The sequence below is a fragment of the Lissotriton helveticus genome, chromosome 6, assembly GCF_964261635.1.
Source record: "Lissotriton helveticus chromosome 6, aLisHel1.1, whole genome shotgun sequence".
In the NCBI taxonomy this organism is placed as follows: domain Eukaryota; kingdom Metazoa; phylum Chordata; class Amphibia; order Caudata; family Salamandridae; genus Lissotriton; species Lissotriton helveticus.
The window spans coordinates 1,272,704,418-1,272,727,260 of record NC_136067.1 but is presented as its reverse complement, the minus strand read 5'-3'; the positions used below and the strand labels follow the sequence as shown (position 1 = coordinate 1,272,727,260).

Below are 22,843 nucleotides of genomic sequence, written 5' to 3'. Positions count from 1 at the left end.
CAGGCTCTACATAAAAACAGAAGCAGAGGCACATGGGGAACCCCGTGTAAAGAAAACAAAGAAGCAGGGGAATGGGAGGGACACGCCTGTAACAAACAGTGTAAAGTACTGTTTCATTCTTCCTATCAGCACGATTCAGTGGGAGAACCACAATTTCATATTTCTGCTGAATATACACGCCTTTCTCAGAAACCTTTGTAAACATAAATGAATGTTATCAGTTCAGTATTTTTGTTCCTGCAAGGTTTATCAGCCATTGACAAAAACAAATTCAAAGCACGGCTTAGAATGACGTAAAACAGCAGATCTACCACATCTAGTGCTTTTAATGGCAATACAGTGGCAGTATTTACTATACTGATTGAGGTGGGACTTAAAGGGCAGTTAGGGGCTTGTGTGGAGGCATTCAGCTAAATAAGCATTTTCTTTGTACATTCGAGGCGTGTGATCTTTAAGCCAAGCAGGGCTCTTTCCAGCAAAATTTTCACACGTTTGCAAAAAATGCTACAGGTTTTGAAAGCGCACAATACAAACATCTTATAGCATAACAAAAATGTGAAGATATAGCATTGCAATTTAAACTGTATCATCACAAGACCTACACTCTAATCCTGTTTACCCAACTACTCCAATCTAGTGTGCTTTTAAAACAGATTAGTTTATTTGTCACTCTGCCAAATCCCTTTTCTGATCCAAATGAAAATGACACGGAATATCCTTTATGTCCCACATCCATACCTCGGGCCCTCAGACTCTGGCCCTCTACATCATTAGGCTACCGAGAGGATTGAGCTCAAGTTGAGTACCCACTTTTGGAGATCTCTATGTGAAAGAATTTTGCCTAAAGGGCTCTTCCGGCAATTAAAGGCCCAATCCAGCGTTCAGCTAGGGCCTTAAACAAGGGAGCGGGCCTTTAATGGCCGGTAGAGCCCACTACGGAGGGCTCTAAGGCTATTAGAACAGGGGCAGAATGTTCAAATTTGTAAAACAAAGGCCTCAAGGAGCCTGAGGGGATGGAAATCCGCTCGGGCTCCATGAGGCCTTTTGTTCACAGCAACAGCTGTGAACAAACATTAGAATGTTGGAGCTCCAGGCTTCTATAGGCCATTAGAAGCCCGGAGCACTCAATTGTTTTCAATAGAGCTCCCAACATTCCAATGTTGTAATAGAAGGTTCAGCTTTTCATCTGCCTGAGGCTGATAAATTAATTACCAGTGGCTTGTGTACTGAAAACTAGTACCCATCGTCTGTATATTGATTGGTTTATAAATATCACATATTCTGTACAAAATACTATACAGAAGAAATATTATCCATACTCTGAAAATAGAGGTACACAGGGCCTACCCAGAGCTGCTCACACCACTGTGATTAGACTGCAAGACATTGCCAAGTATTTTATTAGCATTTTATATCTCTATAGTTCTCTTATTTAGAAAACGTTTTCCTTAGTTGCAGTAATCTACACTATGTAGAGTATGTGAGCACCACAGCGTTTTCATACAGTAATCACTCATTCAATGTTAACACGTGTTTTTTGTGAAGGTCTTGTGGTTTTGCATTGCTGCTGCCGGGCACTACAATTCACTACAATCTTAATGGTAAGGATTTGATCCGAATTGGACAATTTGAATGCTGAAGCTGTCCTATCAGCATATTTCTGCAGCAAGGGCGCACACTCTCTGAGCTTTCTTGCCAGCAATAATGGAAAGCGAACACCCCCTATCCTGTGCACTCTTGAACATGCACGTGGGCAGTCTCTCAGATACAAAAAGTACTGAAACCTACCCTTGTCACCTGCCCCAAGGCTACCACACATACTACCTGGCAAATCTGTTTTTTCCAAAATAAAATGCAAGTGTGGTGGACAGCGAAGGGTGTCCCTTGTATCCAGGGTTGGATTGGGATTAAAAATCGGCCCGAGCAAACAAAAAAAAGTGACCCACATTTGCATATTGCCTTTACGCAAAACCCTGTTATGGTAAAAACGTATTAAAAAGGGGGAGGTGGGGTGATTAAAAAAATGCACGGATTTGTTTACAATGGTGAAACGCACCTGAAAACAAGTGAGGCCACTTTTGCTCAAGCCCCCTGCCACCGCTCAATATGCATATATTAATAGGTCGGCCCAGTGAGAGAAAGGGAGTGACGCCTCAATGCAGAAACTGCCCAAATCGCCCCCCAAGGCTGCTCAAAAAAACAACCCACAGCTGGAATTCAGCTACCGGCCCCTCGGGCATTGCCCGAATACCTGCGTTACCAATCCGACGCTGCTTGTATCTGAAATGGACATTCAGGTAGTACTGCCATCTTGTCTCCTCCAGCTCTGCCACACAAGTCAGCCCATGACAATAGTGATGGGCAAACACACGTGGGAATACTCAGATCGCCACTTACAGCAACATTCAATATATATAGGTTTTTAATTCGCTTCTGGGGTCCCGCTTGTGTCTGCTGCACCTCAACCTACTCAGCCTGGCTGCAGAACACTCGGTTACCACCCCCGCTCGTCGTGGTCTTTATCCCTTACCCCTCCCCCTGCTCCCCCCCCCCCCTACTCTTACAGGCACTGGGAGGGAAAGTAAAGGAATCGCCCGCGAGTCAAAAGCCCTAGCTACGCCACTGTTAAAGCATACTTTTTTTAAGGGACAGGGTGGTTTTCATTTATTTAATGTGATTTTATATAGCGCGAACATTACCTGAAGGTGTCAGAGTGCTTTACAAAAGAACCAGTTGCGTTACCTAAGGACTTTAGATTACATGAGGTACATAAGAGATTCAAACAGAAAAAATTACAAATGTAAAGTCACTCAAGGAAGAGATACAAAAGGATAAACTCTGAAATCACTTAGGAATAGTAGTAAGTACAAGTGATTTGCTGAGAGTCACAGGGTATTCCGCTGATGCTGGGATTTGAACCTGGCTCCCCAGTTCTTATGTGATAAATCAGGCCGTCAGGCCACATTTTCGTATTCCTTTTGCACTGTCAAATAGCCTCTAAGGCAGCAGCTGAAACCCAGCGCCTGAATACACTGTCTATTGGCTGAAAAAGAGGGCCGCACAAGCACGCTTCACTCTGAAAGAGCCTGGCCCTACTGCCACTAGAAGAAGTTCCAGTTCTCAGTGCAAGCAGCGATGTGTACTCAGGGGACCTTGCCCATTATTTCACCTGTCCTGCCTCCCCTGACGAATGCCCAGGCGACCCCATTGGTCATGTGGCAACCAATGGTTGCTCGCTGGGCAGACCGCGAAATTTAAAATCTGGCCACTGTTGGCCACAGAACATGACAGGTCCAATCTGGCCCACTTCTGTCTCTGGTGCCTGCAATCAAGCGCCTTGGTCCCTTGCCTAAAAGAAACTTGGAACTGCTGGTACTCTGTACCAGTGAGCACTGGCCCGTTTAAAGCACTGACCACAACACAAAACATGACAAGGCAGTACGTTGCACATCCATCAGTGATCAAAATCGTACAAGAGGCAGGATGCATGGGTGACTTTAGGTACATTTCCTTTGGAAAACCTTCATGATGGAAGACCGTTTATCAGTCTAGTTTGTGCTCACAGCAACAAAGGTGTTAATTTGATTATTTCTATTCCTTTTCCCCTGTCTGTCTATACACTCCCCAAATAGTTGGCCTAGACCTATGGCAGAAGAAGGGGCTAAGGGAGGTGATTCAAGCACTACTTAAGTGTATGTGGACCTTTTAGTTCCTTTTCAATCAGACCCACATGATCACCACCCAATTAAATCTTGGTAAATGCCAAAACTTTACTACATTATGCTGAATGTTCTCAAAATGTGTCTGCTGTATTTTTATAAGGGCGCACCCATTTCGTTCTCATTTGGGCTCTGGTTGCCGCACTGGCACCATGGTAGCAGGAAGCAGCAATGCTGAACCTTTCTGTATGGATGGGGATCAAGAAGGAGCGCAGCTGAGAAAGTCAAAACAAACTATTCTCTGGTACCGGATTCTGTGCATACCTGTTAACCTCTTGCCACCACAAGCATTGGCAAAGTCAATAGGTCTTACCTTGGTGACAGCTCTTAGTTTTGACCATGTTTTTTAGCCATTTTACACAGCAGTGCAGCCTGGCAAAAAGTTTGAAAAAAAAGTGCTATGACCCAGCCAATGCTGGCCGCGCCATACCATTTTTTTTTCTTATGGCAGGTGGGGGCCAACACAGACAATGGGAGGCAAGGAGGGTGACAGGAACAAGCAACACTGACAACAGGAGGGTGGGAGGGAACAAGCAACACATACAACGGGAGAGCAAATAAGCATTATGACACAGCCAGTGATGGCTGCATCATAGTGCTTTTTAGGTCGAGCCTAGGGAGCGCACAGCTTTGCTCTAGGAGTGACCTTTTAAATCGGTTTAATTTGTTTCCCGTGCAAACACAACATTGTATAGAGCAAAACTCACCAAACAACAGGACGCTAGAAGGTTCTGCATATACGTTATTAGGGAGGTGTGTGGCTCATGCCCACGCATGTTTCAAGGTATATCTTGTTCAGTAGAAGTTTAAGATATAATCATAAGAACTCACTCGCTTTGCATTTTCGAATGGTTGTATTACTTTGGTGATTTACGGCCTACTTTATTTTGGTGGCCTAACCATCGAATCTCCATGTGGCAGAGGCCCTTCCCATGGCAGTTGCAACGGAAAATGTATTACTGACAGATACTTCAGTGGGCATTTATCTCCCCCACCCCCCAAGAAATCACCTGGATGAATAGTACAGGAGGTACCTCCAGAGAAAAAAGACTGTGGCAACTCCGTCCTATAAATGAGGCACACTCCACATTTTGAAAGTCCTGTTCTATTTTAGAGCGGCATTGCTCACATGATTATCATTCTAACTCTTTTCATTCATTCACAAGAAAGGGCTATTTGCTGTGTGGTCCTTTTGTATAAGGGCTTGTTATTGTTAATTTGACTATTGTCATATGTGCTGCAGCTGCGGCTATTTCATTTATTAAAGGCACAATGCTTACTATATTTATTAACAACTTTGACTTCTGTTTCTAACTATCTTTATGTGTTTATATTTTCCTTAATGATAAATTTGACATTTGAATAAATATACAGACTGAGAGCCATCCATTCACCCAATTTCCATCTATCCATTCTTCTCACCCTCATTGTCTCCCTCTCTCCATTTTTGCGTTAATCACACCACTCCATCCGTCCATCCAGTCCTTATGTTATCCATCCATCTGTCCATTCATTCAGTCATCCAGCCACAACCCCATTATTTATCTTGCAGTTACGCCCATCCCGCCTTTACCCCTACATCAGTCACACCCTCCTCACACTCATTCTCTTCCTTTTCCATTCATCCGTCTATCCTTGCATACAACCATCCGGTCCTCCCATTAGCACGCTCCATTTATCAACCAATTTACTCCCACAACTACTTTGTATTTTATGTTTTTAGCAGGCTAAACATATTACCTTCCTGTTATGTCCTTCCTTAAATATTCGCCTTTTCTTCCCTCCATCTTTCCACCATCCAACACTCCTGCCCTCTAACCCTCATGGTCTCCCACTCTCCGGTCTTGCATTCATCCCTTCCTTCACACTCTTCCATCCCTCTCTCCATCATTGAGTATTTCCATACATCCTTCACAATGCTCTACAACACATATTAAAAACGTTAACAAAGCCAATAGCTCTGTCTAAACACTTATAACGCCCAAAAGGCGAGACCTGTTGGCTATGCCAATGTTTGTTATGTCCCATGGGGGGTTGGGAGAGAAGGGGGGACAAGGGAAGCGAACAAGCAGCATGGACAACAGCATGTGTGGAGTATCACAGACAAAAGCAGTGAACAAGCAGCCAGACAACGTGATGGTGAGAGGGAAGATGCAATAGGTACAACGGGAGGGTAGGGGTCATCACTGACAAGGAGAGTGAACAATTAAAATGGGCAAGGGAGAGTGTGCGGCGAGGGGGAACAACCCACATGGACAACTAAATTGTGGGAGGGAACCAGCAACTAACGTAGTAGCTCAATCACTGCATGAGCAGCAAAGGCACACTAAGCAAAATGAAGCAATCAGTACTTGGTCGGTGCTCCACAAAAATCCGAAACAAAAGAACAGGACATGACATGTCCTGGCCAGTTAGAAGGTAGCCAATGAAAGTGATAATTGAGCCAATGAATGGTAAGTAATCAGTGGGCTCCAAGTCTATTATACTGAACAAAATGCCTCGCAATTGTGCACTGTGCGCTGTCTTAGGTGATACCTAAAAATGCAGGTAAAGTCAGGCATTTAAATGGGTGATCCCATTAAGATCAATGGGGAATTAACACTTTTTGGGAGGGTGAAATAACTTTGAAAAGCGGTTGACACAATTAGTCTGAAGGCACTCTATTTGTCATGCTGGTGAATAGAAGTAAAAAGCAAGTGACACCCGCCAAATGTGTTGAGTTGACAGGTATATGCAATGCTTTTGCCGACTTGGACAGTTTATGTGAAAGTCAAACAGCCAACACCACTAAAAATTTCTAATTGTCTTTCAATTAGCTTCAGTTTTAAAGAAAGACAATTTAGTTGCTTTTTTTTTTAAAAAGGACTGTCAGTTTGCTAAAGCATGAAAGAGAAGTGCAAGTGTCTAAGACAGGCTTCCACAACGATGGCCTCCAGCTTTCTACAAGTAGCTCTCCTCTGTTCAGGCCAAACTACTAAATTAGATGTTTTTGCTTTGCTGAATTAATTATGTGTTACCCAGAATTGACAAGCCTATATTTGAGACATAAATATGCATATTTTTCGGAAGTCATAAGCTACTGTTTGGAGAAATAATGTTGAATATACAAAATATATTTAAAGCTCAGTGTTTTGAGTGTTAAATTATGCAGTGTTGGAAAGACATATTGCTAATATTACCTTGGTGCCAGGGGCTTTGCAGCTATGGCTGTCATATATTAAACATGTTTTTTTCATATTGATAAAGGTTTCTTTTACATTGCTGCTGGCAACCCTGCCTGATGCACTGAGGTGATCACTGCTAGTAATCTTGCATGGGGTGGCCAATAATGTAAACTGGTCTCATGGGCTCACTATTATAACACCGATAATATTAGGAGTTCGAAATGAGTTTCATTAAACATAATAAGCTCTTATTACAAAAAAAAGTTGGATACCCCTGGTCTAGGCCCAAGAAAGGACATGCGTTCCTCGTGTGAGTGCCCTAAACTTCCTCGTCCGGAAAGGTGGGACTTAGAGCCGTCAGGATGGCTGTGTCTTTAAGCCAATCAGCTTTGACCACTTGGCCCCCAACGCGCGAAGTGCGCATGCTCCGCACGCACGCACCGAGCTCGCGTGCTTGGCCCCTTGACTCTAAATGGACGAGTACAAGGTCATCGTGACAGATGACCTCAGGTGTTTCCACTCCTGCCGTGCGTGCGTCTGAGCGTTCGCCCAGAGACTAAGGAATGATGCTCCTGGAAGCCCTCACCGGCGTCAGACGAGCTCCTTGTGCTGCGTCTAAACCTCCAGTGGGGCAAATTGTTGGAAAGAATGACGTCCGAAGGGGAGTGCACCGCTGCGGCCACTTCGACAAACATGCTGTTCTTTTTAATTGTGCATTTTCCAGCACGCCCCTTCAAATTACTTGTGCATTAATGTTCTGGACAACCCCATTTTCACTACAGGGTCCGATCACAGCATAAAAACAACCCTAGGCATACACAAATTATCAACCTTGGAAGCCATACTCGCAGAGATATCTTCCAAAGAAAAGCGCGATGGCAATACATGTGGAAAAGCATTTTACCAGCGACAACTTTGATTATGCCTTACCAGATGCACAGCTTGACAGCGCTGATACACAACGACGCTAAAACTATAAAACACGCACGACTTGAAAAAGGTGTAATTATTTTTCAACCAAAGGGCACTCATGTTATTGCTGGATGAAGGATGAAAGGTGGACTCGACCTCTGTTCTGTGGGTCGTGCCCCCACTGATGCAAGCTGCACCTCATGACGAGAACAAACAGGCAACACCTGTCTGGGTTTGTTTTTGTTTCCGTTCACAGCGAACCAGGCCTGAAAGTTTTGGCTGGACTGTACCTATGGAGCATGTCCAATGCTGATTTGCATGTGTTTTTGGGTGTGGGTTCAGACTAGTGACAAACCTGCAGGGAGCATGCTCTGGTGCATGACTGGCGGTTTCAGGTGGGTGGTTGGTTGCCTTTTAGGAAGCCTTGTGCTGGTGTTCCCTCAAGTTCCACCGAAATCTGAAAGCAGTATGGTGTAGTGGAAATCGAAAAATGTATTAAGTGACAATTCCAGCCCTGACTGCTGGATGAACAGCAAAATACAGAGACACAAAAGGTAACTCAAATGAAAGGTGGTTGAATTATCCCAGGCCGCACTCGGTCACGCCGAATGCGCTAAACAGCAAGTAGGTAGAGGCTGTTTTTGTAACTTCTGTTACCCTAGTTCTCTGCTTCAGGCAGATGAATGAGAAAAAAACAGAATGCCATAATGCAGTGACTGCATTGAAGAGGTTGTTAAAAAAAAACAGAATTGTTTCTCTCTAGTCCACAGCATCCTCAGCATTTGCTTCCTCAGACTGAGAAATCTTAAAGGTTTTCATCAAACAACTTTTACTGGATGCCACAACCAAAGGTAACTGACCCTCAACTACTGCCCTCCTTAGAAAATATTGGAAAATACAGCACCCTGAGCACTGTACCATACTTGGGGCTCCATTCACCAAGGGGTTCCGCACTTGAGGAGGAGGACCGCAGTCATTGCGGGTTCTGGCTGTCCTGGCGGAATGTCTATGCTGCTAGGCCTGGGCCGAATTCTCAGAGTTTTACTCAGTGGAACGCCGCGAACTTCCAGAAAAACTCTGCTGTGCTCTGCGGAGTTCTGCCAGTGGCGGAGTCTGTTAATTTGTGCTGCTCGCACTGATTTTTAGTGCCACAAATTTGTCCCGCGCTGTAAGATCCAGACGAACGGCATTATGCTTCGCACCAGAGGGTACTGCTGCTTTCTGCTGCTCGAGCAGACATTCTACTTGAGCAGCAGCTTCCTCAATGCGAGCAGCAGGTTTCTCAAAGTTAGCGGCCACGTCCTGCCACGGGCGCCCACATTGAGAAATCTCGCTAGGTGGAGGTCTAACATGCAATATTTTCTTGCGAGCTCTCACCAACTTAACGTTGACAAGTTGCTTGAGAGAAAAAACTCCACCCAGCATCACTTCAAGGAGCTTTTTTAAACTCTGTGCGGGGCAGGCAAAACTCTGCAAACTCCACCAGCAGAGCAGAATTCTTCACCCACCCCTATACTGCAGTTACCCATTGGAGAGGTCCTGCCACAAGTGCAGGGCCTCATACGGGAGCCCTATGTGAATCGGCCCATAAGTGAGGGCCGCTCATATTCGGCACTGTCTCATAATGATGGGAGGGCACAAACAGAAACCAGACCTCATTCAATGTCAAGTGGGCCACTCTAATGCCTGGTTTATGCTTATGCCTGACTGATCGTTACAACACCTTTGCAAGTCATGGATGATGGGGACCATAAGTGATGATGATATATGACCCTGAATGCAGCCCACCAAAAATGCACTATGTTTTAATACTTATAGGTCATTAAAAAAAGCAGTTATTTAAAATACCTTACTGTAAGACGTTACTGTAAGACCATTACTATGCATTTACTGTCATTGCTAAGTCCCAGTGGAATGCAGTTTAGTTTGCTTCTGGTATTTATAGTGTCCATCGCATGCCATTCAGCTGGCATCTAGCGAGGTGGGGACAGACGCAGGTAGCCTGCCAAGGACCATGCGTAGGAGGTGGTGCCATGGTAGCCCAGCCACAAACACTTCGGACAAGTTGTTGCCCCACCATTGCTACGTTCAATTTGCAACATTTGCAGGTGGTTTTCCAGTGCTTCCCTTCAGGTTGTGCTGCGTATTACAACTCTTGGGTTCGCTGCATTAAAATTCCCAAAGATAGTACATGCACACCGATTTTGATCAGAAACTATCACATCGCGCGGGAGAGCACTACACTGAACTTTTTGGCAACCGCAGTATGCAGTGATTTGTCTTTCGGGAAACCTCTCCAGGGCCCTCTAACCTAGCACAGTGGTTTGAATGTATCTGCGGATTTGACTTAATTCACTCATTCATCCTTCTTGGGCTGATAAAGTGAGAACCATTAAACATATTACTAATACACCTTTCATTCTCAAACGGAGGCAAGGCCCAGCTTTTCTGTTGGGATACACTTTTATTCCACAGGCTTTGTTTAAAGGTACTTGTTTTATATGTGTTGGGGCTTACAGAGTTTAGGATAGAAAAGAGCCAGAGGGCATATCTGAGTGGCTGAAAAGCATAAGTGATTTCAAGTGACTCATTTTAAACTTTTTCTATGGTTTCGCCTTTCCCAACTTGAAAACGCTGCACCGGCAGCAGCCTTTATGGCCTACATCCTCACTGCCACCCACAATGTCTGCCTCCCTCGCCTCTTGCCCTGGCTTTAAGATTTCCCAGAATTCTCTGCTGTTCTTTCTGCCCCGTTGCACTGCTACACTGAGAAGGACAGGTAAACTAGCGACCGAAACTGCTTATGCACACATGTTGCTATTTCACCAGCTAAGGGGATAGAATGGCGACTGTACCCAAAATAAAATGTTTGGCAGTGACGTCAACCACATAATGCGTCGGCAACGGTCATATGTGAAGGTACCTTTTTATAGCATGTTTTGCGTTTTATTTGATATCTTAATATTCCAGGATTAGTCATAGTTGTAAACCGTGCTCCTTTGGTGTTGAACACCGGTAATGTTAATGCCTGGTGCAGCAGTCTACCTTATACTGAATTAAAACACTTGTGGTTGCACAGTCATGCCATGCCTCTAGTAACTGCCCCCAACACGCCCTGTTAGTTTTACTATCCATAAGCCGCTTTGTAAGACTGCCTGACTGTCAGTCTGCCCTTGTCGCTTGAAGATATACAGGGAAATTATGCGATTATGTGGCAGAAGCTTTTTTGCATAATTATGGATTTGCAGAATTTGCCACATAATCCATCAGATGTTGTATAATCAGCAGATTGTGACAAAAAAATTGCTACTAGCACAAACGGATTGAAAGTTACAAAAAACTTTACAACTTGTCTGTGCGCCCAATGGATGTTCCATCGCAAATTTAACTGGTCATTTTTCAGTTGCTCTTTGCTGTATTTGGTTGTTAAATCGGTAATAAAGAGGTGACATTTTTACCCGGGTAGTATTACCATCTGTAAAAATTAAAAAAAGAATGACCTAACACTATAAAAAAAATATGCTGCTTTATGCCGTATAATTTGCCTTTTCTTGCCGCAAAATGCAGTGAACCCTGCAACATAATTTGGTGCTCCCTTGCCACATAATTCCAATGCCCCTGGTGATGTAACACCACATTACTGAAAGAGCGCCGTATGGAGTCTCCTCTACAGCTTTGTATGTTCTCTCAAGCTTGGCACTTTTGACTTGAGGTAGTAAGGCTGGAGTCATCCTGGGCGCTATTAGGACTTGGTGATTTTTTTTATTCGTCAGCAGCCCACCAACATGAGTCACTTGATATTTTATGCAAACTCGACCTGTTTCTTGCACTGTCGCTTTGTTGATGTTCAATTAACCCACTTCCTTTCAGCAGTCTGAGGGCACTCTCCTTGACTTCCTTTGCGGCGTAGATCCGGGTTTTGTCAAGTAGTATTTCAGCAATGGGCTGGCATATTGGTTATTCTGCTGGGCCTACAGCTTAAAGTGTTTCACGGCACAATCCATACCTTACATGTCACATACCTGCCAACTTGAAGAACAATCTCACCGTGTGAGGAGGAGGCGGGACTTTGAAAGGGGGTGAGGCCTCGTGCAGAGAAATACCTATGAGATGCTTTTGAACCCCATTCTGCCCCCAACCCCCCCCCCCCCCCCCCCCACCAAAAAAAAAGCTTGCTGAGGCTGGTGCCCATGTCCTGGGATGTTTTCACACCCCTTAATGGACGTCTGAAATTTAAAGCCTCAGAAAACTAGCTGGAAAACCATTATGTAGAGTAGGTTTCAGCCAAGTCGGCAGTGCGGCGAGTGCTAGGTAAGTGTTTTTTCTTTTTGTTAAAATGTATTTTCCCTCATAGTCATCTATCGACTCCCCTCTACCCCGCCCCACCGCTCTTACCTGCACAGGCCACTCCTGGTTTCAGCTCGTTTTCCTCGCCACAGTGTGATATCGGCTCCTCACTGGGATATCGTGTGTCACAAGGTGGCGCCGTGGGAGTTGGCAGGTATGACTTCATGTCAGAATGTCAATGTCAGACTCTTACATTCTTGGCACTGCTACTAAAATATTGTTTGGTAATTGAGAATATGGCGCTATGTCCAGATGCCTGCTGCTGGTGTCCTGCTGCTTCTCTTCGGTAACAAGGGCATTTCGGCTCTTGTACTACACTGGAAGGATGTCACTACCCATTCCATCCCCTCCTCTAAACTCAAAAAATACACTGTCCGGTCCATGAAATGAACCCCTTTCAAAACACCCTAAGACTCCACTAAGGTGGACAGCTGTTCCAATTGTAAAATAATTAACAATTAACAGATGTGCAGCTTCAGACGGAACTCCTGCACAATGCCATGAACTCCAAAATGGTACCTCAAATCCATCCTAGGAAAAGCATGCAGTGCCCTAAGTCAAGGTAAGAGCAGAATTCCAAGTCCTTAAAAGACTTCCTCTCTTACAGCTCTTCATTTTCTTTTACTCGTCACAGAACAGGAATCTTTGCCATTGGGAAAATCTGTTTGTGTCAGTAGACTAGTTTTCTCAGTTCTTGTGCCACATTTCTTAGATGGGAGAAATTCATTATCAAGAGCAGGGTTCTCTAAAGTCGGTCCTGGAGGGCCGGAGCCATGCGAGATTTTAGCATATCCCCATTTAGATAAATGTAGTTACATTAAATATCTGGCGTGGATCCGGCCCTCCAGGACTGACTTTAGAGAACCCTGAGCAAAAGCACAGTTATCTGAGCTGGAATGTTGCTATATTTGCAGTGGTAGCTCCTACGCTAAAGCGGAGGAGCGTCGCCTCACTGCTTTTTTGCAGTGAAAGACAAAGAAAATAAAATGATAATAACTCGTGGTATTGTCATTTTATTTTCTCCTACTACCACCCACAGCTTTGCGTGAGGGGGCAGGGGCAGGCGAGGAGTAGTAGCACCCTCCTAAAGTCATCTACAGATTGAGAGTGTGTCTGAATTTGCAGAAGGCTCCACGAGGTGCTGTTGCGCTGAGAAAGTAGAACAAGCATTTGCAATGCAATAGGTCTCGCATTTACTAGAGTTTGAGCAATTGGCATTGTAAATGACAATGCCTTTTATTTACTTGTTGATTTTTAAAACATAAATAAAAATCATTGTTATTTACAATGCCAATAGCTTAAACTCTCACAAATGCGAGACCTATTGCATTGCATGACTGGTCATCTTTCTGTTGCTTATTGCTATATTTGGGGGGCTAAACTGGTACTAATGCCTTGCAAGAGGCAAAGCATTCAGTGGTAAACTCAGTTCCTGCAGTAGGCCCTGGCATGATATAGCTCCCTCCCCCGGAAGGCCCTCAAGTTCAGGATAACCCATTCTTGTGCAGGACACTCAAGCGGATCACCCCCCCTTGCAGGAGGTTATAGGCATCCAGCTATTAAGCCCGTCTGCACGAGGCATAAGGCTCGTGACCCAGCTCTTTTGCTAACAGAGACCCACGTTTGAAGAGAGGTACTTCCTTATAAGAGGCCTGGATTTAACGTAGACAAGTCTTCCTCCCTAGGCAGGCCCGGGCTAAGGAGGCATTACAATCCCTTCTCCCTGCAGGGCAGACCGAGGTTCCTGCTGACAGGTCTTTCTGACGTGCATGATCAGGTCCCACCTCCATTCAGTATTCCCTAGGGTTCCTGCCTGTTTTTAAGGTAGAGAATTTAAGTCCTGTGACCTTTCAGTAGTGTCCCCCTTTAGCTGGTGAATCAGAAGGCACAATCTGCCCGCAAGAGGCTGCCGAGGGCCTAACCCCACCCCACCCACAAACCCAAGACAACCCCTGTTCTGTTCACAGGACAAAGCTCCCATCCGGCCATGAGGTCGGGCCCTCTCGGGCTGGCGCTGCAGGGAAGGGCGGGAGTGAGGAGGAACCGTGATGCCACTCAGGAAGGACAGACAGCGCGTTCTGGAGCACAAGGGAGTGGGTGGGGGTGGGGGTGGCTGGGGCCCTGCACGGGAGGCGGTGTGCTGGCCAGACTGCTCTTTGCACAGGACTGGATCTGCAATCGACGGGGCGTAGGTCTTTGTCTCTGTTGTACAGAGCTGACACTGCAGGGAAGGGTGCTGCTATTAAGCAGAGAATCTTCTGGAGTGAGTAACACAGGAAGGGTGGGCCCCTGTCCGCACAGCACATCGCAGAGGAGTACTGAACTGCAGGGTGGGGTATGCCTTCGCCAGCACCTCCTGGACTGGTACTAATTGGAGGCTGCAGGCTGTGGTGTGGGCACAGCCCCTTCTGTGGCCATTAAAATATAGGGGGGGGCGCTTAGAGCACAGCGCATCCTGTGGCGTGTTTATTAAGGAGGGGCGGGCTGCTTTGAGGCAGAGCAGCTCCTGTAGCCGGTTACCGAGGGGGTGTGAGCGCTTTCGGTACAGCACTCTCTGTGGCCGGATAAGTAAGGGAGTACAGCACTTCCTGGGACCAGTTATAGAGGGAGAGGGCGCTTTCAGCATAGCACCTCCTGTGGCTACTCAACAGGGAGGGGGCAGGCTGAATATGAGTACAGCACCTCCTGTGGGTGAAAACCGGAAGTTCGGGAGCGTCACGCCTGTCGTGGGGCGGGACTTCCGCCTTCTGCGGGAAGCCCGCACCCACGGTGTGGCTGGCCCAGAGGAGCAGTGGTGACGCGGGGCTTCCATGCCTGAGGGAGAGCCCCGTGGTGGCTGCAGAAGTATGGAGGTTCAGAAGTGGCGGCTGAGGCCGCTGATGCAAGTGCGGGGCTCCCATGAGTGAGGGAAGCCCCACGTGTGCCAGGTCATGCGAAGCTTAGGAGATGAGACCAGGGGAGTCCTGAGCCTGACGGAGCCTGTAGCAGCGACATAAGAGCCTGGTGAGTGGGGCTTAGTTGTACCGTGGGGGCTGGTGCGTGTGTTTGTTTTTTAGTGATTGAGTACACGTGCACTGGCTGGGGGCGGCTGCTACGGGTGTGTGTGTGCACGCACGTTCACAAGTTAACTCCCGCCTCCAGCCTAATTAACGTGGCGTCAAGCACCAGCGTACACGTGCACATCTCATACATTACATGCAAGCACGTCTTCGCAAGCGCGTGCACCCGTGCAAACCGCCAAAAGCCCTGCTCGTGCCCATCTCCTGTCCCACTTCCGAGCAAAATCCACAACAATAAGCCTTGCTGGCGACAGCGCTTTGCGCTGCGTACGCCAGGCTCGACCTAAAAAGATGGAGGAGAGCAAAAGTACACATAAGTACATTTTTCTTTTTTTTTAACCCCCCCACGGGTTTGGCTCTTGGTCCCCTCAACACCCCTCAAGTGTCGAGAGTCACTGCCCACCACTGACGTCTAGGTCTCTCACGTCCCAAGTTATTAGAGAGGATCGGCCTGGCAAATTGAAGTTCCTGGATCCAACAAACCTGGCCTTGAAAAAGGTACTGTCCATCAACCCACAATAAGAATGAACACACAGTTCTTGAAAAACAAGAGGGTTCACAAAAAGCTACTATGTGCCATGACAAAAACTCCAACAGTAAAGAACAATATCAAGTTCAACATGCAGCCAGAGCAGGTTTTCCCACAGTTATTAAAGAAAACATGATTTTTTTTTTTTCAAAAAGGACAGGCAGTCAAAGAGGATACTTGGTAGCGGCAGGGTTTCTGCTACTAAATATGCCATTAAATGTCCTTTCAATGACCACATGAAGGACAGGGCTGAGAGTTAACTAGCCTGTGCAGATGTTTTTAAAAAGGTATGCCTTTACCACAAATTATTTATGTATATATTTATATACATAAACAATGTACTTGTGAGGGGAGTCCGCCCACACCCCCAAACTTACCTTAAATGCGTGGTAAAGGCTTACGTTGTAAAGGCATATGTGTTCTAAAAACGTGTGGTAAAAAATACGTGGTAAAGGTACAATGTGGTAAAAACCTTGTTGTAAAGGCTGTTATGCAGTGTGATTTTGTGCTTGCAACAGTGAATGAGAAAGGTATCATTTTCAAACATAAAATGGCTGTTTAGCTGTGTATAAGGTTCATTGTGTGTGATGAATAGCTGAGAATTGTTGCAATATCAGCATAAATTAAATTTGTCCTGACGAGGGGGCGTCTGGGGGTATGAGATACTTGCAAAATGCAGATATGGATGTGTTGACCACACATAGGTGAAATTTCTGTTACACCTTCGCAATCTTGTGAATTCTGTGTTACTCTTGTTACGCAAGACTACTGAAATTGTGCTATTACACCACGTAGTATGGAAGCACAGGAACAATCGAATGGCCAGAACATGTGTGACTATTGTTCACGGCACAAGAGCTTCTTGAGTTTTTTTTTAGCACGAAACACATCCTCACATGCAAAATTAATGCAAGGACGCATTTTGCTTTAAATATTGCGTCTAATGCTGATTTTGCATTTCACATTGTTTTTGCAGAATTTCGCTTAATTCTATAAAAGCAAATTTCGTACATCACTAATTTTGACCATACATCTTGTGAACTGTTTATTTTGTCATAGGTCAGCCACTGTTATCTGGAGTTTCTTTGTTCAATTGCTTAAAACAGGACCTTTATTGGAAATAAACATGTAAATGTAGTTTGGAATACTGTACACAGCACAGCGATGCAACCTGCACATTCTATTGAACATACAGTAAATCCTGAGACCTGCCTGTGGTTTAACTTTTAAAACAAAGAGATAACAACTGCTTTACTGACATCTTAACACCCAAATGTATGTGTTAAAAATGTGTGGATATCTGCAGGATTGGTGCTATGGCAGGGCAATACTAGGCAATGAAATAGATGCTAGAGACCAGAGTAGCAAAACGTCACTCAACCAGGGATCAAAAATAATCTGTACACAAGCCCAGTGCATTAGGTGGCGCAGAGTGCTGTAAAACCCCGTTTGTATTTCACCATGGACGTGGCATCTAGGCTTTGACACTGACCTCTAACACATAAAGGGCTCCAGGTAGGATTTTCTCCTGGGCATATATAACCAACTTGCTCAGAGCGCAAAGGTGAGCTCAAAAACTTAAGTAGAGGTGTGTGTGCAGCAAACCAGCCAGTCAGTGCAGATTCCCAGTGACACGAGTCGCCCGTCACATTGTCTTAGAACAACTGCTAACTGTCTTAATGTCACCAACCTCTTCATCGACTGCGCTCAATGCTGCCTGGCGGAGGTGAAGGGCCAGGTGCTGGCCTTTATAGGCTCACTACCTGCTGTACGCATCCACATGGGTGGACCACCAGTGCTGGCATTTTGCAAGCATCTCCCACTCCCACATCCACCCACTCCTGTGGGTAATGACATGCATACACCTGAGCAAAGGGGGCCTCCCACTACAAACCACAACATGTGTATTTGTAAAGCGCACGTTCATACAAGGGTATCTTGGCGCTGAATAACAGATGTTTATTGTTACCCAACTCAATGGCACTCATTTTATCAACCTCAGAAGGATGAAAGGCTGAGTGGACCCGCCGGGATTTGAACCTATGGCCATCAGGTCGAACACAGGCCCTTACAGTGGGCACAAAAATACACTAAGCCACCAGACCCAGCTACAGAAGCTGAATCACAGGTTTGCAACCAGGGCTGTGTGAATCAACTATGGACTTCAATTAGGGGTAGCCAAGAGTAGCAGCCGTTTCCCCCTGCTTCCACTATGGTACCTATTACAGATCCCTTCCTACCCAGGGACAGAGCAGTTATGAAGAGAGGGCAAGGAAAGAAAGTGCCTTTGTTCCAGTTTACATTTTCTAGTTTCTGCTCCATTCTCTAGCTCCTCAGCAGCAAGTAAGGGGCTCTCGAGAGGCCAAAAAGCCTACAAGAGGCCAATCATATTATGTAATAAGGAAGGAACGCCTAATGTCACTGCTGCTGCCCTGGGCCCTGCTTACCCTTAATGTGAACTGACGTCCATGTGAACTTCCCTGCTCAGGGGATTCTTGATTAGCATCATTCCTTTGCTACTGCTTTATCGAAAACACAACACGCTGTGAAAGAGAAACATCTGAAAGCACCACCTGCGTTGATATGGAAGCTCTGAATCAAGTACTTGTCTAATAAATGCCAAACATTCGCATTCGCGTGGCTTCCTGCCTTCCTCTAAACCTGAAACTGAAATGGCATACTCATTCCAAAGCCACTTACACTTGAACACATCACAGAGGCTTCAGGAACAGCATACAGCGTCAGTGCTCTGATCTAAGAATCACGGTTCAGGAAATGCAGTCACCAAGGGAGAGTGACTGGGTGCCAGCCCTTTAGTAAACAGACCCAAGAGAATAACCAGCTAATGCATACTACGGCAAGCCTCTGAAGGTTGCCAAGTGCCCTGATGTGACTCTTTCGTCTTGATCAGACATCAACCGCGAGATTTACCTCGGAGCCAGGGCCTGGAACTCGGTACCATTGTGGTCTGTTGCAGACTTGTAACTTTTAAAACTTTTTTACAGAGTGAGGAAGGGCGGGGCTTTGTGCTGAGCGCAGCCTGTGGCACCTTTACTCACTGCCTATCCCTTCCCTCAGAGAACAAGCATTTGCAATGCAATAGGTCTCGCATTCGTGAGAGTTTAAGCTATTGGCATTGTAAATGACAATGCCCTTTATTTATCTGTTTTGATAATTAACACGTAAATAAAAGGCATTGTCATTTACAATGCCAAAAGGTCAAACTCTTGTAAATGTGAGACCTTGACCGCCACGGGCTGCTGAGAACGGGACGGGATGCTTGGAAAGTGCAAGCCTGCATGGCGCCCTGAATGTTGGAGGAAAGCGTGTCGTGCCAGCAGTAGGTAAAACTCATTAAAGAAAAAGTGATTAAAGACTAAATAAGACATGCTATGTAAGAAACGAAGTAAAAGGGCCAGTCGTCTTGAGAGGTTACAAATGAAGACAAGGCGGTACTAAGGAGGGACTAAGAAGCCTATTAACCAATCTGAAGCCAGCATTTAGGAAGGACAATGACACAAGCCAATGACAAATATGGGCGGAGAATGGTTGGGGCTTCAAATCCATACTTCAATACAGCATTCCTCGCAGCGCATGCGCTGCCCAGGCTCGACCTAAAAAAGCCACCCATATCCTGGGGAGGTTTTACACCCCGGAATGGACTGTGGCTGAGCAAACGGCACACAATGATGTGAAAGCCTGCTCTCTGCAGGGGATCCCAGCTCATTATGCGCGCACCATGTGATATCAGCTTCTAAGCAGATGACCTATGAAGGGAGCTGATATTGTGTAACACATGATGGCACCCTGTGAGCTGGAAGTTCTGCCGTTGGCTTCCAAGCAGGAGAGCTTATGAGGTGGGCATCTTCAAAGAGGAATGTAGATCTCTAAAGCAAAGGAAAGCTAAGCCGCTCCATATCATATTTTAAGTGTGGGTGTGAGAGAGACAGAGAAATGGAGCTACTATCTTTATCATACCCTTCTGTCTCTGCTACAACACGTGCCACATTTAACGCTTCTATACCAAGCCCGGTAAGCACCTCTGGGCGAATATGGAACCCTGCATACCCAGCACAGTGTTACAATCACGAGGCTACAGTCCCATGTCCTACTTTAAGAGGGGATCCCAGTGTTGTGAAACAATATACACTGCACTCGAATGATGGTGTGACATAGGACTGACCATCTAAACTAAGGCATCCAGCATCTTCCCAGACCTAGAAACAGCTGAATAATTGCTTTTTTGTGGAAAACCCCATATCCGATGAACAAACTTTAGATAAGCAATTAAAAAAGCTCTCATACATTTAGGCGTGCACATTTCTTGCATGTATCGTTTTCATGATCACACCCTGTGCAAATAATATAACAATAATGATGATGATAATAACAACAATAAAGCAACTAAACAATGCATTTATCAGTCATCACTTGTATCGTTGTAAAATGCAGAATTCTACACTTAAGTGACATTTTGTACCTGATTCAGTCAATGTCGCCTGTCACCCGAGGCAACGAGCGTCTGCTGGACAAGCACACCGCGGTCTGCAGAGGCAGGCATGAATGAAGGCACGCACGTGAGCCGTGACAGAAGCCACGGCGCCCCAGTGCCACCCCGGTACCCTCTGCAGCGCCAGCGGCCACCCTCTGCAGGTCACCGGGGCCTGTCATGTGCACAGTGACGCGCGCTCAAGGAAACCCTCTCCCTCCTCCCACCCGGACCTCCATGCCCCCCCCCCCCCGCGTTCCCACCACTAATAACATAGCCGTACATTACCTGCCCCACCTCACTCAGCACGGCAGCCCCATGTCCTCAGTCGTCACGCCAAGAATGCGGCAGCCGCAGCCTGGAGATTCCCATTGTCCGCTCGCTGAAGCCATCCGCACAAAAAAAAGGAAAGAAAAGGGAAATTAAGCAGCAGCCAGAAATCCACATCAATCATAAATCAGTGACTGCTAGGGCGCATGGTAGGAGACTTACTGATGTAAGCGAGTCACCAGAGAAAATACCCACCGGTGACGCATATCCCGGCATAAAAATAGCAGCAGGGCCCCCAGAGGGATTATTCAACAGCCTACATTTAGACTTCCTTCCCAGAGACCTGCAGTCAGTGTTGCTGTTGTTAGATAGCAGGGCAGAGCGTCCACAAGGCAGCACCAGAAACACTGACCAAAACACACGCACACCTGCCTCGAACCGTGCCATTTAAAACGGCCCTTCAACTGACATGTTTCTTTCTGGTATTAACAGGGATGAACACATCACAATTCTGAGAATATTGTGCCGTTATATGAGGTTAAGTAATGCCCCCTCTCCACACATGTTTATGCATTCAATTACTTTTTCAATTGTGTAGTCGTGGGGTGCTGGCTTTAACTATGTACTTCTTTTCTAGCTCAGTAATTTGGTTAACGAATATAATAATATTTTAATGTGTCCAGCAACTGGTGCAGGCAGACCAAGACAGGAACACTGTAAACATACAAATCATTGTGGGCTTACTGTCACTGAATTTACTGACAATATCATCCTCCCACCTCTGTTTTGCAGAACAGTTCTGCCACATAACTATGCATAACTATAATAAACTGGTGCCAAAATGAGAGTTTCGTGCTAAAAACAAATTCACTGGCACAATACAGCAATTTGGGCAAAACAGATTAATTCTTGATAGAAAGAGCTTACATGAGTGTCTAGCAAAGCATGTTTCCTTGATACATAATCATCAAACAACACAAGTCATAGTTCTCGAGGCAATATTTATCTCTTGATCTGTGAACATCACTGGTTAGGCATTAATCACCCCAGGACATCTCTTACTCTAGAGATTGTCAAGATGTCTCAGTCTATTGCCCTTATAAAAAGCAACCTAGCTCTGATCTACACATTTAGGACAGCACAGGACCAACAATCACCTTGGAAGACAACAGAAAAAATGTGTGAAGAGCGAGATGGCACCTCACGGGCGCACCACCAATGGGACCCCTGGTTGGTACTCACCAGGATGGCCCTGTTCTCATCATTGGTGCCATCAAGCTTTAACGTAAAAGTATCTCAAACCCAAAGTAAAAGGACAGTGAATGGTGCAGTGGACACAACTTATATGTGACAAAACCGAACAACATTCAACATTTAACATACAAGTTACTGTGCAATCAGGACAATAAACTTTTACTCATGTTCCTTTCTTTGTTGCAAACAGTAAACACATAAACATAAAAAAAGGAGGATGTGGATACTACCTATCGATTCACACCCTGTAAGAAAGGAGGATGTGGATACTACCTATCGATTCACACCCTGTAAGAAAGGAGGATGTGGATACTACCTATCGATTCACACCCACAATCAAATCTTGAAAAGGTTTTAACACTTTCAATGTTGCTTCTTTATTTGTATATACTTTAATATTTTAATGTAATCATTTTAATATTCTCATTTTGTAACATAGTCGCAGACTACCTGAGTAGGATTCACGAACCCTCGGACCACAGGTTAAGAACCCCTACTCTCCAGAAATATTGTCTGACATATTGTGTCCTAAACATAGTTTACAATAATATTGCTCCACTGGGTGTAGGTTTTCTGTAAACTTTAATGGGGCAACATTTTTGTAAACCATATTTAAGACAAAATATTTTTGTCAGATGATATTCTGGCACCAATTCCCCAAGAAACAGCTTGTGCAACAGTGACCACTTATATTGCTTACATCACATGGATGCCAGTGAAGATAACCCTCCCATTAGCAATATTGTCTTACTTGTTCTCACTTTGATTGATTGATTGATTGTGGGTTTCTAAAGCGCTAGAATCGACTCCCGAAGGAGTATCTCTGCGCTGTAGACCGCTGGGGAACCCGTCCTGGCTTTCCCTGTGAGATGGTCCCTACTGGGTATCTCCAAGGTGAAACCAGGCATCCCCGGCGTATGTGGGGGGCCGTTGTGGAGATGAGGCAAGCTAATGCCCAGAGTTGCCAAGTGTGACCCCTGGTTAGAGTAGGCACCGAGGCGAGAATTATCGAGTCCGTTTTGACCCTGGTCCAAGACCCTGCCGCGTCGGGAATTGAACCCTTGTCCCGGGCCGTCCTCTGCTCCCAGGTCTGCCGCCTC

The 22,843-nt window shown here is 45.6% G+C and overlaps 1 protein-coding gene across 2 annotated transcripts in view; it reads right to left on the bottom strand.

Moving 5' to 3' along the window:
* Positions 1-22,843, bottom strand: part of HIVEP2 (HIVEP zinc finger 2) — a 523,606-nt gene that overhangs the window by 362,582 nt on the left and 138,181 nt on the right. The window contains exon 2 of one of the 2 annotated variants that reach the window (XM_078649003.1): positions 20,508-20,601. The gene's annotated coding sequence lies outside the window, so the exon portion shown is untranslated. The remainder of the gene's footprint in view (positions 1-20,507; positions 20,602-22,843) is intronic. The other variant, XM_078649004.1, reaches the window with a different exon arrangement.